This window comes from Carcharodon carcharias, chromosome 8, assembly GCF_017639515.1.
Source record: "Carcharodon carcharias isolate sCarCar2 chromosome 8, sCarCar2.pri, whole genome shotgun sequence".
In the NCBI taxonomy this organism is placed as follows: Eukaryota; Metazoa; Chordata; class Chondrichthyes; order Lamniformes; family Lamnidae; genus Carcharodon; species Carcharodon carcharias.
The window spans coordinates 171294889-171308840 of record NC_054474.1 but is presented as its reverse complement, the minus strand read 5'-3'; the positions used below and the strand labels follow the sequence as shown (position 1 = coordinate 171308840).

General features: G+C 47.0%; 1 protein-coding gene across 6 annotated transcripts in view; it reads left to right on the top strand.

The window, feature by feature from the left end:
* LOC121280870 (serine/threonine-protein kinase Nek6-like) overlaps positions 1-13952 on the top strand; it is a 360301-nt gene that overhangs the window by 50077 nt on the left and 296272 nt on the right. Inside the window, exon 1 of one of the 6 annotated variants that reach the window (XM_041193190.1) lies at positions 13469-13642. The exons of the other annotated variants lie outside the window; for them this stretch is intronic. The gene's annotated coding sequence lies outside the window, so the exon portion shown is untranslated. Of the gene's footprint in view, positions 1-13468; positions 13643-13952 lie in introns of those variants that run through there. 6 annotated transcript variants of the gene reach the window in all.

Sequence of the window (13952 nt, the reverse complement as noted above, 5' to 3'; positions counted from 1 at the left end):
CCCATTCCACGATGCATGCAACCCAAAACACACCCAACCCCAAAACACACCCATCCAAAAACACACCCATCCCAGGATGTGCCTGCCCCAAACACACCCAATCCCAAAACCCATGTACCCCAAAACCCATGTACCCCAAAACACACCCAGCCCAAAACACAACCAACCCCAAAATCCACGTACCTCAAACCACACCCAGCCCAAGACTGACGCTCCCAAAAATGCAAACAGTTCGCAATACATCCCCCCAAAAACACACCCATCCCACGATGTGCCCACCTAAAACACAACCATCCCAACACACACCCAATCCAAAACCCATGTACCTCAAACCACCTCCACCCCCAAAACACACACTCCCAAAAACACACCCACTTCACAAAACATCCACCAAAAACCTCACCCATCCCATGATCTGCCCACCCCAAAAAACACCCATCCTAAAACACAACCACCCCAAAACATATCCAATCCCAAAACCCACGTACCTCAAACCACACCCACCCCAAGACACTTGTTCCAAAATTGCATCCACTTCACAAAACATCCACCCAAAAGCACACCCATCCAATCATGGGCACACTCCAAAGCACACACACAGACACATGCAGACACACACACACTAAAACACACTCCAGTACATACACCCAAACTCCAACACAGACACACACAGACAGACAAACACTCCAAAACACACACACACACTCCAAAACACACACACAGACTCCAAATACACACACACACACTCCAAAACACACACACAGACTCCAAACACACACACACACACTCCAAACACACACACAGACTCCAAATACACACACACACACTCCAAAACACACACACAGACTCCAAACACACACACACACACTCCAAACACACACACAGACTCCAAATACACACACACACACTCCAAAACACACACACAGACTCCAAACAGACACACACACACTCCAAAACACATAAACATGCTCCAAAACACACACACAGACTCCAAATACACACACACACACTCCAAACACACACATATACATAAACACACACATGGACATACACACACAAACACCAAAATCACACTCCAAAACACCCCCACACACACACTCCAAAATACACACGCTCCAAAAAACACACACACGCACACACATGCACACACACACACTCCAAAACAAAGACACACACACAAACACACAGACAATCCAAAGCACACATGCACACACATGCAAATACGCACACACTCCAAAACACACACCAACACACACTGAACACACTCCGAAACACACACCCAACTCCAACAGATACACACAGACACACACACAAAAACATTCCAAAACACACTCACACACACACACACACACACACACACACGCACACTCACACTCCAAAAAACACAGACATGCACACACACTCCAACACACACACCCTCCAAAATACACACACATAAACAAACACACACACCAAAATCATATGCACACTCCAAAATGTACACATACATATCAAAACAGACACACACACGCACACTCGAAAACACACACACACACTCCAAAACACACACACACATAAACACATACACACACACACAAACACACACACTCCAAAACACCCATACACACACACACACACACACACACACACACTCCGAAACACACACAAGCACACATACTCCAACACACACACACTCCAGAACACACATACATAAACACACACCCAAACCCACACACACACTCCAAAACACATACACACACTCCAAAAAACACAGACATACACACACACACCCGATCCAAAATACACACAAACACCCCAAAAAACACAGACTTGCACACACATGCACACACTCCAAAACACACACACACACTCCAAAAAACAGACACACACTCCAAAAAACAGACACACTCCAAAACAAACACACATACACTCCAAAATACACACACTCCAAAAAATACAGACACGCACACACAAACACACACACTCCAAAACACTGACACAAAAACACACACACACTCCAACACAAACACACACACACCAAATCATACACACACTCCAAAACACCCATACACACACACACACACGCTCCAAAGCACACCCACGCACACTCCAAAAAACAGACATGCACACACACTCCAAAACCCACAAACACATAAACACACAAACACACACACAAACACACACACACACCAAATCATACACACACTCCAAAATACCCATACACACACACACACATGCTCCAAAGCACACATGCACACTCTCCAAAAAACACAGACACGCACACACATGCACACACACTCCAAAACGCACACACACACTCCAACATATACACACGCTCCAATACACACACACACTCCAAAAAACCCATACACACACACATGCTCACTCCAAAATACACACACACACTCCAAAAAATGCACACACTCCAACAGACACACACTCCAAAACACACACACATAAACAAACACACACACACCAAAATCATACATACACTCCAAAATGCACACAAGCACACCAAAACAGACACACACATGTACACTCCAAAACACACACATACACACTCCGAAACACACACATCCACTCCAACACACGCACACACTCTGAAACAAACACACATACCCACACTCCGAAACAAACACAGACTCCAACACACACACACTCCGAAACACACACACACACTGCAACACACACACACTGCAAAACACACACATAAACAAACACATATATACCAAAATCATACACACACTCCAAAATGCACACACACACACCAAAACAGACACACACATGCACACTCTAAAACACACATAGGTACACACACAAACACACACACTCCAAAATACCCATACATACACACAAACACACTCCGAAACACACACACTCCAACACACACACACAAACACACACAGACACAAGCACACACACACACACACACATAAACACATACTCCAAAACACCAATACAAACACACACACTCCAAAACACACACACACAGTCTCCAACACACACACACTTCAAAGTACACACACACTCCAAAACACACATACCTACACTCCAACACAAACTCCAACACACACACACACACAAACACACACGCACCAAAATCATACACACACTCCAAAACACCCATATACACACACACACTCCAAAGTACACATACACACTCCGAAAAACATAGACTCACACTCAAATGCACACACACTCCAAAACACACACAAACACTCCAAAACGCATACACACACACACTCCAAAACACATACACACAGTCTCCAACACACACACACTTCAAAACACACACACACTCCAAGACACACACACATAAACACACACACACACACAATCACACATAGCAAATCATACACAAACTCCAAAACACCCATACACACACATCCAAAAAACACAGACACGCACACACATGCACACACACAACAAAACACACACAAACACACCAAAACACACACACACATCCAAAACACCCATGTACACACACACACACTCCTAAACAAACATACACTCCAAAACACACACACACATAAACACACACACACACATAAACGCACATACTCCAAAACACCAGTACAAACACACACACTCCAAAACACACACACACACACACACACACAGTCTCCAACACACACACACTCCAAAACACATACACATATAAACACACACACACACACATAAACACACACACTCCAAAACACATACACACAGTCTCCAACACACACACACTTCAAACACACACACACTCCAAGACACACACACATAAACACACACACACACACAATCACACATAGCAAATCATACACAAACTCCAAAACACCCATACACACACATCCAAAAAACACAGACATGCACACACATGCACACACACAACAAAACACACACAAACACACCAAAACATATACACACACTCCAAAAAAACACAGACATGCACAAACAGTCCAAAATACACACACACTTTAAAACACATGCACACTCCAAAAAACCCAAACATTCACACACACACATGCCCACTCCGAAATACACACATACACTCCAGAAAGCATAGACACACACTCAAATGCACACACACTCCAAAACACACACAAACACTCCAAAAAACATGCACACTCTGAAACATACACACACACAGACACATTCCAACACACACACTCCAAAACACACACACACATACCAAACCATACACACACTCCAAAACACACACACACATACCAAACCATACACACACTCCAAAACACACACACACACATCCAAAACACCCATGCACGCACACACACACACACACACACACACACACACTCCTAAACACACACACACACACAAACACACACACACATAAACACACACACATAAACACACATACTCCAAAACACCAATACAAACACGCACACTCCAAAACACACACACACAGTCTCCAACACACACACTTCAAAGCACACACACACTTCAAAGCACACACACACTTCAAAACACACACACACTTCAAAACACACACACACTTCAAAACACACACACACTCCAAAACACACACACACACACATCACACACAGCAAATCATACACACACTCCAAAACACCCATACACACACATCCAAAAAACACAGAAATGCACACGCATGCACACACATGACAAAACACACACATACTCTCCAAAACACATATACACACTCCAAAAAAACAGACATGCACAAACAGTCCAAAACACACACACACTTTAAAACACATGCACACTCCAAAAAACCCATACATTCACACAGACACATGCTCGCTCCAAAATACACACACATACTCCAAAAAACACACAAGCATACACACACTCCAACAGACACACACTCCAAAACACACACACTGCAAAACACACACACACACACACACACTCCAAAACACACACACACACACACACACACCAAAATCATACATATATTCCAAAACACCCAAAAGCACACACACGCTGCAAAAAACACAGGCATGCACACACATAAACACATATACACTCCAAAACACACACACACATATATTCCAAAATGCACACACGCACACACTCCAAAAACACCCATACATACACACACACTCCAAAACACACACACTTCAGAACACACACACGCATAAATACACACACGCAAACACACGCAGACCAAAACACACACACATAAACACACACACACTCTCCAAAACATCCATGTACACACACACACACACACACTCCAACACTCACACACACTCCATCATGCACACACACAAACACACACACAAACACGCACACACCAAAATCATACACACGCTCCAAAAAACACAGACATGCACTTGAATGCACACACACTCCAAAACGCACACAAACACTCCAAAGCACCCATACATACACACACATATACACTCCAAAACACACACACACTCCAGATCACACACACATAAATACACACAAACACACACACCAAAAAACACACACTTCAAAACACACAGACACACACACTCTAAAACACACACACATAAACACACACAAACACAAAAACACACACAGAAATACACACTCTCCAAAATACACTCACACACACACTCCAACTCACACACACTCCATCACACACATACATAAACACACACACAAACACACACGCACCAAAATCATACACACACTCCAAAACACACCAACTCTGCAAAACACACTTACCCCAAAACACACTCACCCCAAAACACATTCACCCAAAGCACACCTGCCCCAAAAACACACTCACCCCAAAACACACCCACCCCAAAACACATTCACCCCAAAACACACTCACCCCAAAACACAGCCACGCCAAAACACACCCACCCCAAAACACACTCACCCCAAAACACACCCGCCCCAAAACGCTCCCGCCCCAAAACACTCCCGCCCCAAAACACACCCGCCCCAAAACACTCCCGCCCCAAAACACACCCACCGAGACATATCAACTCCAAAACACACCCACCCCCAAACCACGCCCACCCAAACCACGCCCACCCAAACCACGCCTACCCAAACCACGCCCACCCAAACCACGCCCACCCAAACCACACCCACCCAAACCATGCCCACAGAAACCACGCCCACCCAAACCACGCCCACCCAAACCACACCCACCCCAAACCACACCCACTCCAAAACACACCCACTCAAAAACACACCCATCTCAGGACAATCCCACTGCAAAACACACCCACCCTAAAACACACCCACTGCAAAACACACCCACCCTAAAACACACCCACTGCAAAACACACGCACCCTAAAACACACCCACTGCAAAACACACCCACCCTAAAACACACCCACTGCAAAACACACCCACCCTAAAACACACCCACTGCAAAACACACCCACCCTAAAACACACCCACTGCAAAACACACCCACCCTAAAACACACCCACTGCAAAACACACCCACCCTAAAACACACCCACTGCAAAACACACCCACCCTAAAACACACCCACTGCAAAACACACCCACCCTAAAACACACCCACTGCAAAACACACCCACCCTAAAACACACCCAACCACAACACACGCACTCCATAACACACCCACCCTAAAACACACCCACCCCAAATCATACTCCCACTCCAAAACACATTCAACCCAAAACACATCCACCCCAAAACACACACACCCCAAAACACACCCCCAAAACACACACACCCCAAAACACACCCACCCCAAATCACACACACCCCAAAACACACCCACCCCAAAACACACACACCCCAAAACACACACACCCCAAAACACACCCACCCCAAAACACACCCCCAAAACACACACACCCCAAAACACACCCACCCCAAAACACACCCACCCCAAAACACACCCCCAAAACACACACACCCCAAAACAAACCCACCCCAAATCACACACACCCCAAAACACCCACCCCAAAACACACACACCCCAAAACACACACACCCCAAAACACACCCACTCCAAAACACACACACCCCAAAACACACCCACCCCAAAACACACACACCCCAAAACAAACCCACCCCAAATCACACACACCCCAAAACACACCCACCCCAAAACACACCCAGCCTATAACACACCCACCCCAAAACACACCCCCAAAACACACACACCCCAAAACAAACCCACCCCAAATCACACACACCCCAAAACACCCACCCCAAAACACACACACCCCAAAACACACACACCCCAAAACACACACACCCCAAAACACACCCACCCCAAAACACACACACCCCAAATCACACACACCCCAAAACACACCCACTCCAAAACACACACACCCCAAAACACACCCACCCCAAAACACACACACCCCAAAACACACCCACCCCAAAACACACCCACCCTAAAACACACCCAACCACAACACACGCACTCCATAACACCCCCACCCTAAAACACACCCACCCCAAATCATACTCCCACTCCAAAACACATTCAACCCAAAACACATCCACCCCAAAACACACACACCCCAAAACACACCCACCCCAAATCACACACACCCCAAAACACACCCAGCCTATAACACACCCACCCCAAAACACACCCCCAAAACATACCCACCCCAAAACACACCCACCCCAAAACACACCCACCCCAAAACACACCCAGCCTATAACACACCCACCCCAAAACACACCCCCAAAACACACCCACCCCAAAACACACACACCCCAAATCACACACACCCCAAAACACACCCACCCCAAAACACACCCACCCCAAAACACACCCAGCCTATAACACACCCACCCCAAAACACCCCCCCAAAACACACCCACCCCAAAACACACACACCCCAAAACACACACACCCCAAAACACACCCGCCCCAAAACACACCCACCCCAAAACACACCCACCCCAAAACACACCCCCAAAACACACACACCCCAAAACACACCCACCCCAAATCACACACACCCCAAAACACACCCACCCCAAAACACACACACCCCAAAACACACCCACCCCAAAACACACCCAACCACAACACACGCACTTCATAACACCCCCACCCTAAAACACACCCACCCCAAATCATACTCCCACTCCAAAACACATTCAACCCAAAACACACCCACCCCAAAACACACCCAGCCTATAACACACCCACCCCAAAACACACCCACCCCAAAACACACCCACCCCAAAACACACCCACCCCAAAACACACCCACCCCAAAACACACCCCCAAAACACACACACCCCAAAACACACCCACCCCAAAACACACACACCCCAAAACACACCCACCCCAAAACACACACACCCCAAAACACACCCACCCCAAAACACACCCACCCCAAAACACACCCAGCCTATAACACACCCACCCCAAAACACACCCAGCCTATAACACACCCACCCCAAAACACACCCCCAAAACACACCCACCCCAAAACACACACACCCCAAAACACACACACCCCAAAACACACACACCCCAAAACACACCCACCCCAAAACACACCCACCCCAAAACACACCCAGCCTATAACACACCCACCCCAAAACACACCCCCAAAACACACCCACCCCAAAACACACCCACCCCAAAACACACCCAGCCTATAACACACCCACCCCAAAACACACCCCCAAAACACACACACCCCAAAACAAACCCACCCCAAATCACACACACCCCAAAACACCCACCCCAAAACACACACACCCCAAAACACACCCACCCCAAAACACACACACCCCAAAACAAACCCACCCCAAATCACACACACCCCAAAACACCCACCCCAAAACACACACACCCCAAAACACACCCACCCCAAAACACACCCACCCCAAAACACACCCACCCCAAAACACACCCAACCACAACACACGCACTCCATAACACCCCCACCCTAAAACACACACACCCCAAATCATACTCCCACTCCAAAACACATTCAACCCAAAACACATCCACCCCAAAACACACACACCCCAAAACACACACACCCCAAAACACACCCAGCCTATAACACACCCACCCCAAAACACACCCCCAAAACACACCCACCCCAAAACACACCCACCCCAAAACACACCCACCCCAAAACACACCCACCCCAAAACACACCCCCAAAACACACACACCCCAAAACACACACACCCCAAAACACACCCACCCCAAAACACACCCAGCCTATAACACACCCACCCCAAAACACACCCCCAAAACACACCCACCCCAAAACACACCCACCCCAAAACACACACACCCCAAAACACACACACCCCAAAACACACCCACCCCAAAACACACCCAACCACAACACACCCACCCCAAAACACACACACCCCAAAACACACCCACTCCAAAACACAGTCATTCTGAAGCACACCCTCCCCAAAATACACCCCCTCTAAAGCACACCCATCCCCCATAACACGCCAACCCCCATAACACACCCACCACATAACACACCACCCTCCAAAACACACACCCCCTAAAACACCCCCACCCTAAAACACCCCCACCCTAAAACACACTCACCCCAAAACACCCCCGCCCCACACACCTCAACACGTCCCCTTCCTTCCTAGAAATCCCACCCCCTCCACATTAACCTCCCTAATCTCTTCCTTCCCACCCACCCCCGGGGTCTGTGACAGTCTCCAAGTCCCCACCAACCACCCTCACCGTTCACCCGGACATCCCCAAAAGAATATGGTTGTGGCTGGTGGGTCACGCTAAGGAGGTGGAAGTGGATTCCGGGAGTCAACAGTGACAGGGGAAAGGGAATGATGACTGGGGCAGGGGGGGAGAATGGGGGAGAGCAAGGAGAACTGTAGCACTACCATGCTGGCTAAATCGAAAATGAAATGAGACTTGTGTTGGGCGAGAACAGGCGCTGTCTGGGAGTGTGATCAGTGGGTGGGCGGAGATGCATCTCGACTCAGGTGGACAACAGATAGCGAACCCCAACAGGCAGCATTGAAAATGCTCAGGACAGTGAGATAAGTGTGATGCTGGAAGGATCCTCTTGTGTGGGAGAGTGCTTGCCTGAGGCTCTGAAAGGCCCTGCCCCACACACACACACACACACACACTTCTCCCTCCTGAATCACTGGTGGTCTGGCTGCACACAGCTGAACTGCTAGTTTGGGGGGTGGGGGGATGCAGGGGGAGGACTCGCGCAGCCATAATTGAATCTGAAAGACACCATTACACATTATTCAGTGAAAGTGGACAGATTTTCAGATTGTAAAGTGACAGAATGGGTTCACCTGTGCAACCAACAGCGATCAGAATTTCTTAACTTTTGAACTTAAACTTCTAGGTGCTGCCCTGACATCCGCAGCAGGGTGGAGACAGCCTTTGCAATCTGGGACAGTTCCGCCCTTAATTTCTTGCTTGTGGTGCATAGCTTTACAGCGAAAATCCTTAAACATTTAAGTGAAAAAAAACAAGCCTTCCTTATTTGTAGTGAATTAGAAACATGAAACAGTACATTCAAGTTAAGTTACTGTCATGTCTAGTCATGTGAACTACCAAAATTAGTGGGACGTGAAGCAGTTGACACACTGCATTCTCTTTTCCTCCATGCCCATCGCCTGCTTGGATGCTCCCCTTCAGAGAGACAGAAATGAGTGTGCATTAGTGTCAGGCATGGCTCAGTTGGTGGCAACTCTTGCCCCTGAGTCTGAAAGTTGGGGGTTCAAGTTCCTGTCCTGGAGTTCAACACAACAATCTAAGCTGACACTCCAGTGCTGTACTCCCAGCCTTTCAGGTGAGATGTTAAACCAAGTCTGCCCACTCGGGCTGTGTCAAAGATCAGAGGGCGACTGTTTCAAAGAGGAAACAGAGCATCATCCCCAGTTTTCTGGTCAATATTTATCACTCACTCAACATCACAAAAGCAGATTATCTGGTCATTGTCACGATGCTGTTTTTGGGGGCTTCCTGTGCACAATTTGGCTGCTACATTTCCAACATTCCAACAGTGTCTACACAGCAACGTACTTCATTGGCTGTAAAGCCCTTTGGGATGTCCTGTGGTGAAAGACCTTGGGCGGAATCGCCCCAGAATTGCACAAAGTGCAGGAGAGGGTGGGAATAAAGTTGTTTTACCGCCAGCTGCAATAGCAGGTTTTTGCACCATATTGTCCCAGCCCTCGCCCTGCAGCCTCTTCCCTTGCCTGAGGCATCTTCTCTTGCCCCTTCCTCAAGCAAGCCCTCGCCCTGCAGCCTCTTCCCTTTGCCTGAGGATTCTTCTCCCCCCACTTCCCCAAGCAAGCCCTCGCCCTGCAGCCATTGAAAAGCCATCCCCGCCCTATAGCTGATCTGGTAGAGACCTGCTCGCGAACCCCCCTAAAAGTGATGTGGTGCTGCCTGTGAATCCTGGCACTGATGACTGCGAGTGCTGACCGACGCAAGATAGGTAAACAAACCTCAAAGTCCCGAGCGAAGAGCAGCTCACTAGGTGCATGTCACTTACACGCAGTTGTGAAACATACAGTGTGATTGGGTGATCCAGCGGGGGGAATGATTCTTGGTGAGCAGGGCTTATAATGAGATGCTAAAGTATTGAGATTAGGTTCCCAATGTGCGGTGGTGGGTAATGCGACCCACCAATGACGGGCGGAGGAGAAGATCGCAAACTGGTTTCACGACGGCGTGAAACAGATTTTGAGCATTCTCACCATATTGTCGCTCCTCACCATTACAAAAGTGAATACATTAAGCACCTTACTGGCTGTAAAAACAGTTGGAATGCCCTGAGGTGGAGAAAGGGGCTATATAAATTGGCCAGGATTGACCGGTTAGATGGTTAGTTCGTGTTGCTAATAGTTCCAAAGGCCCGGGTTCGATCGCCATACTGACCAGTGTGTCTATTGCGCCTCAAAGCTCCGCATGTCTTATATTCAGGGCTGAGTGAGACAAATTTTCAATCTACAAGGGAGTCAAGAGGTAAGTGAGGCAGACAGGAAAGTGGAGTTAAGGCCACAATAAGATCAGTCATGGTCTTACTGAATGGCGGAGCAGGCTCAGTGGGGGGTGGTAGGGGTGCGGGCAATGGCCTCCCTTCTATTTCTAATGTTCCTACTTTCTTTCATTCATGAAGGAAACTCTCAATGACAAGAACTTACATCCGTTTATTGTTTGAAAATCAGGTTACAGCCGTTGCACCCACCAGCTTCCATTTCAAAAAGAAGTGGGGGTAAGTGTGCTGTCGGAGTGAGAATTCAGACTTCTCCCGATTCAGCAACCCTTCAGTTACAATAGAGGAAGCTCACCCCTCAGCTCCACTACAGTGGGGCAGGTTTCTCTCCACACTGTTAGGGACTAGGAGCAGATACTCCTAGACCAACTGAGCTGGTGAAACTGCAGAACACGCAGGGTTGATCGCTGAAAAGACAATATAATTTTAAAGAAATGTGAACATTCCTCTTGATTCATCCACGGGCAGCAACTATATACTCATTAACCCTTTCCACTGTCATGAGAGCAGGGAAGGATTCATCAAAAAAGTCCACAATCACAAACTGAAATCATCCCTCCCCATACGCAAGATACTGTTCTAACTTAAACTCAGTCAAATCGAGCGGTTCCCAAATTAAAACAGATATCAGAAATGCTCAGCAATCCAATCAACATCTGGAATAAAAAAGATAGGCTAATATCGCATCAGAATAGTCACATTCATCTGGTTATTACTCTTTCTCTTTCACTCGCTGATTCTCCTTCTGCATCGCTTCAGCAGTTCCAATATTTATTGACTGATTTTCCTTCACCTCAGGAGTGAATTTCTAATTATCTGGAACTGGCCAAGTTCAGCTTGGGACGCCACTATGCTTTTCCCTTCTTTCAGAACTCAGCTTGGTTTAATTCACTTCTTCACAATGTTAGATTCAGCTGCTGTCTCCTGCCCATATTCCTGAGAAAGCATTTGTTTATTTCTCTAATTAGGAAAAGCAAGTTCATTACAGTTCTTTACGAATGCCCTCATGTTAAAAAAATGTTCCCGATGGGTGTACTCCCTTTCTAAATCTGGTTCAAAATATACTTTAAAAATTATGTTAATAATGTGAACGGTCATGAGCATTTTCTCTTCTGAAAGTGTTTCACAAGTTAGATCCTTTCAAGATTCCATAAGATTATTCATGCATTCCCTGTGGAAGGGTCATTGTGGATGAACTGTTGCTAACTGTATAATACCAACTCTGCACCGTCCCCAATAAGGGTCTGACTTTTAATAGTTTTACAAGGGGTCGAGGCTTTAAGAGTTGAGCAGTAATTTAGATGGACATTATTCTGGCCATGGTGATGAAAAGGCTCATTCATCACTTTGCCAATGAAGCTAGAGAGTGATTACACAGTCAGAGCATTTTCAGCAGCAGCTGTTTGAATGGGTCCTAGCAGACTGTAACAGGAACCATGTGAAAGTGTCTTGTGATGACGATCAAGTGGATGAGTTGTAAGCACTTTCTTTGTAAGTTCGAGTGGGGAAGGCAGTGGGAACTGTGACCACAGAGGGTCACACTCAAAGTGCGCTGCTGAAGAGCGGCTGATTAAGTCCAAGCAGAAAGATGTGGAAGGATAGCGGAATCAACATTAAGCTCTAGATTTATCCTCAGGAGTTTTTAACCATATCTGATTTGCCTTCAGACAGACCTCACGGATTCTGTCAGGTCCGGGCGACAGATGTCAGAGTTTGAGGTAAGAGATCAGCTTCTAGATTTCAGGCATGGGGAGGGAGAGAGTGACTCAAAAAAGGGGGGGAAATAGCAAAAGACGGAGCAGTCTGGAAAGAGGCAACCTGGCCTGAACGTCCAAAAACAATGGTCGTGATTCTGATCAATTTCCCTTAAAGAGCAAGCTTTGGGAAAAGAGGAAAACACATAATGAAATTTAATCTGGTACTTATGTCCAACTAATGAGCACCAATAATGAATATGTTGAGGGACCAGCTGCAAAGCATTATTGATCCTCACAATGACTCAGTTAAACCCCGGGTTAATGATTATAT